Source organism: Caretta caretta, chromosome 5 (genome assembly GCF_965140235.1).
Source record: "Caretta caretta isolate rCarCar2 chromosome 5, rCarCar1.hap1, whole genome shotgun sequence".
Taxonomy (NCBI): domain Eukaryota; kingdom Metazoa; phylum Chordata; order Testudines; family Cheloniidae; genus Caretta; species Caretta caretta.
The window spans coordinates 73148753-73153974 of NC_134210.1; the positions used below are offsets into that span (position 1 = coordinate 73148753).

Genomic DNA, 5222 nt, shown 5'->3' on the forward strand with positions numbered 1-5222 from the left:
TGCATGATACAAGTTGGATGTCAGTATAATAAAACACTGGTATAGTGTGTTCTGGCCCTTAGTGTCATGTGAACTTCATATACTTGACAGCCTTAGGGACTCTATCTGAATATATGTGCCTGAAAATCTGTAGAGGGTCAGCTATGCTGGAAAGAACAGCTTGAAGTGGCTGTAAGATCTACTGTACAAGAAATAGACTGAAATCTTGTAGCCATGAAGGAGGTCAACGTCATCTCAATTTGAAATTCATGTTTTAAGACAACCAATAAAATGTACACATTAGCCTGTGTTAATCTTATTTTACCCTCTTCTTTTGACTTGTTTTATCTTAAATTGTGAAATCTTTAGGACATAGTGTCTTCCTATGAGCTTGTACCACGGTTGCACAAAGGGGCCTCCATCTAATAGGGGGTCTTTTGAACACTACCACAAAATCTATAATATGTTTGAAAGACCTGGATTGAAGATTTAGCCGAATCCAGAATAAAATAAAAACCAGCAGGATCTTATTAAAGGGGAAATGGCAAAATGCCACATTTATTGTGAATACAGAAAGAATCATAGTAAGCAGTTAGTTATAGCTATAACATTCCATTCAATTTCGTATTTATTCACACTGTCACATTCATACACACACACACACAGATTCTGGAAGGTTGTTATCATAGTTACCAGCCTTAGAGTTGTTCATGCCAAGCCACTGGCCAGGTGGCTTGGACGCAAGGAGGGAGCAGGGCCTTGTCAGATGCATATCTGACGCTCCTGGAAGTTGGTTTGCAGAATCAGACCCCAAAGTTCTCAGTTTCTAGAGTCCATGTTTATAGGAATTTTTTCCTATGCCAGTCTATGGGAATTGCTTCATCATGCTGTTGCTGAATCAATCAGCAGATGGCACATTCCTGACGGCTCAGTGTTGTTCTTTGGTTCTCCCATCCTTGAGGCTGTTGGGTAGATTCCAAGCTGCCCTCCTGGTGTCCTCTGGTTGTTTCCACTTGACGCCTTCTTCGGCCGATGGACACTGGATTCTTAGGCTGGCACCTCCCTAATTATTCAGTTATTATCCACACCAAGCATCCATCCACATACATCCTCTATCTCTATTTTAATCACAATTGTTAACAAAGCGAGATAAATACAACTAAAGGGTGGGGAGTCTCTGTGTGCTGTTTCTGTTGTTACAAAGTATTGCTTTGAGAACAGACTCTGTCTTAGGATGTACTAACATAATTAGCAGCTTGCACATTTCACACAGCGAGGGAGAGAAACAGTAAAAATAAGAGACCAAGAGACCTCTTAATTAGTAATACCCTGGAATTCAAACTATGGGGAATCAAACTCATTTGTGATTTTAACACAGAACTTCTGTAATATGATCCAACATAACCCCCCTTTTGACACTAAGATTTATAATAGTGTCACTTTCTATATAGCCTATTCAAGAGAAGGTACTGTGAGGCCATTTGAGTTTGTGATTCCAATTCATGCCACATACATGATCCTAGTGATGTATCTTTACTACAAGGTTCTGGGGCAACAGGCAGGGTGAGGCACACCCACTTTTGAAGAGCCCATTTTGTACAACCTCTAGTGTCCAATAGCTTTCCTCCCTCCCCAGCCCACTGGCTTGAGGTCCAGGGTAGCCAGAAGGATCCCATGTGTAATATGGGGAGTGGGCTAACCTTCCATACCTTTGCCTCCAGGGACTGTTTGGTGTGCAATTTTGACAATAATTTCTCCCATTAACAAGTCTGGTTTTACAATACTGGAAACGTATTGCATCCATTCATAAGTGTCAAACAATGATCTCTTTCTTTGTTTTTGTAGTAGGCTGTTCTGTAGCTGGCACAGAGAGCTTAATTTATTCTTAATTACCTGCAGGTCTGCAGTATTTTTTCTTTAAACACAACAGTGCTAGCAACAAGACAAAACATAGAACACAAAACACAATTTCTATTGTGACAGTAGATTCATGGTATTGGGTTCCTCTTCAGCTGGCATCAGCTTTTCCTGATTTTCTGAAAGACAAAAATAACATGTTTCTACCCCTTTTGGGGTGGCAGATTATTGCTTAAAATATTTCTTTTACAAATACCCTTGCTGACTGCAGGCAAAACAGAGGAATTACCCCCATATTTTCCTATGTTTGTTCTATAGGCAGGCCAGGTTTCAATGGCTTCTATCTTTTAAGGGTTATGGGGAAATTATCCCACTGTTTAGTCATTAAATCCCTGAGGTGGGGTACCTCAGTTTCCCTTCTTATGCAGCAGACCAAGTTTATAATGTTTTTCCTGCTGTATTAAGCTTTGTTTATTTACAGGTAATAAGTGAAAAGCATCATTACCATATGACCTTAAAGGATTTTTCCAAAAATCATACACACTATACATTGTTACTTGGGGTACTTATCGTTAAATTTATTAAAGTTATCTTGTTATACCATGCCTTTTATTTAGACAATTTGTTTGCTGACCAGGTATGCCCTTTATCTACAGCTCCCTTGTGCAGCTAGTTCTTTCCTTCCTTTATCGTTTAGGTAAATTGCATTTTCACAGACGTTTCCTGCTTGCTTTTGGATTTAAAGCCATCAGCAGCTCAGAGGCTGTATCTTAAAAGGGACACAATCAACTTTCACCAGAGTTTTGATTACTTTTAACTTTTAACTTCTGCTTCCAAAACACACAGCAATCTGAAAAAGAAAACCCAACCTATTGTGGCTCCCTTTGGAGCCCTAATAGCATTTTAATTAGATAGCGTGGTATGTTTGCATTTCTTTTGCCCCTTCTACAATATACACCGCATATGTTCTCGAGAAAATGCACATTCCTTCCATACTTTAACTTCTATGACATTATCCATATCAATTTTTTCATAAGGGGTAACTATTTCTTTTGTGCTTACAGAGTTTTCATATACCTTTATCAAAGTGACAGTCTGATTACTCAGAAACACAGTCTTAAAATGGCTCTAACATTGCTTCTTTTTGTTTTGTGCACCTCACCCCTGCTGTTGCTTCAGAGGGGCACTGTCTTTTTTAATTTCTTATTATTTTTTTTAACTACAGCTCTCATCTGCTATTTTGTTACAAAAACAAACCAACCAACCAAACAAAAAGAATCCAGAATTTTTTCCTATTGTCCTGATTTTGACTGCCCTGCTGTAGCCACTACTTTAAAAATTTTTAAATTTTGTAAAGCATTGAGTTACCTCTTAAGGATTAAATGCCAAATCCCAGAGCCAATCAACACTAATCACCTGTGTCTAGCAAAAAGGTCTGTCAGTTTTGCAACTTTGAAATAAAGAGTCAAATGAATTTTTAGTGGCATTATTTAAAACAAAAACAAAACCAACGGGTCCTTAGAACTTTACATATTTACACACACACAGATAGATACATATACATTTTCTTTTCCTTAACGTCCCTTCCACACTGCTCTGTTTTTTACATCTTACATTCCCTTTATACATTTGAGGCAGAAGTTCCAATAGAACCCCCTTATGCTCTTTTAGCAAATTTGACGAAATTGTCCAGTCAAATGATTTTAATCAGTTATTTTTGTCTGGCTTATTTACACACATTCCTTTGCAAAGGAATTCTTTCAGAATGGCTGCAAAGAAACCAAGAATTCTCTTTCTCCAACAGGTTTCAGAGTAGCAGCCGTGTTAGTCTGTATTCGCAAAAAGAAAAGGAGTACTCGTGGCACCTTAGAGACTAACAAATAAATTTTCTTTCTCTAACAGTTTTCCTTTTTAACATTTTCACAAAGTTTAACAGCTTAATTCTTTCCAGCCTCTGCAGAGTTAACTTTTCACTCTTTTCTCTTTGTAATTATGCCTGGGGGTGCCGTACATAGTACCTTCTCCCCCTTCACCCGTTGCAATGGCTGCTACCTGTTTAGAGGCAAAGCCCAATTTTTGTCTCTCACTCTTAATTAGTGACTCACAATGACTATGATTTGCAGGTGCTCTGCCCTGCTTCAAGGTTAATTTTCTTTACCATACCTTGTAGCACATGATTCTCTCTTTCAGTTTTCTCAGAGGCTTTAGCTTGGTCTGCCAGGAATCTTTCTGTCTCTCTGCATTCCTGGAGTGCCTCTTTCACTATTTCCAGCTGACTCTGGGTATTTGTAGCCAGCACCGTCCAATTGTCTGCTCCCTTTTCCGTTTGGTTTAGCTTTTCCTGTAAAGATGCCTTTTCCTCTTTCTTACCACCGCTTGTCTTCATGTAATCTTTACATGCCTCCCGCAACAACAAAATTGGTCCTGCATCTCTGCAGCACTAGAAGGTTTGTATATGAGGATATACTGAGCCAATCTATCCTCTAAGTCCAAAATAGCGCAGACATCAGCTAGGGCTTGTTTAGTCCAAGGACTGTGCCCAAATTTTTGAAGGATTTGTTTAAAAGGTGTAATTTCTTTAACAAAAGGTGAGGTTGGAGTTCCTTCTGACTCCATTCCTCCCTCTGGCTTACTGGCTTACCCGGTTTTCTTTTAAACATCTTAACACGGGTATTTCAATCTTTGTCACTCCTGGTATTACTCAGCGAGTGACAGCCTAGATTCTGAAATCGTGGCTCATCAGATTTCCTCGTCACACCTGGCACAGGTCAGCGAGTGACACAACCTAGATTCTCTGATCCTGCTACTCCTTGTTCCAGTGAGCAGCACTGCCTGGCCCTTAGGCCTTTTTGTTGCTCCTGGTACTTCAGTGAACAATAGGACTTGGATTCTGTAATCATAGCTTAGTAATATGAGCTCTGTATATTTTACCTCTGCCTCCTGGAGGCCAGAAGGTAGAAATGCCAAGCTCAGTAGAGCTGGCGGGGTGCACACCAATATTTACAATAACTCACATTTTTTACCAATATTACCCCTTTTGCAATTCTCCACCAAAATGTTATACCAATAAATTAAAAACCAGCAAGGTCTTATGAAAGGGGAAAAGGCGAAATGCCGCATTTATTGTGAATACAGAAAGAATCATAGTAAGCAGTTAGTTATAGCTATAACATTCCATTCAATTTCATATTTATTCACACATTCATTCATACACACACAGGTTCTGGAAGGTTGTTACCATAGTTACTAGCCTTAGAGTTGCTCTCGCCATGCCACTGGCCAGGGGCTTGGACACAAGGAGGGAGCAGGGCCTTGTCAGATGCACATCTGATGCTCCCGGAAGTTGGTTTGCAGAATCAGACCCCAAAGTTCTCAGTTTCTAGAAT

At 39.5% G+C, this 5222-nt stretch overlaps 1 long non-coding RNA gene across 1 annotated transcript; it reads right to left on the reverse strand.

Annotated features, from left to right (window-relative positions):
- Window positions 1–506: 506 nt before the first annotated feature.
- Window positions 507–4857, reverse strand: LOC142072156 (uncharacterized). Its single transcript, XR_012668491.1, has 2 exons — window positions 4000–4857; window positions 507–2015 (listed from the first exon to the last, which is right to left on the reverse strand). It is a non-coding gene; the product is annotated as an uncharacterized LOC142072156 (long non-coding RNA).
- Window positions 4858–5222: the final 365 nt, after the last annotated feature.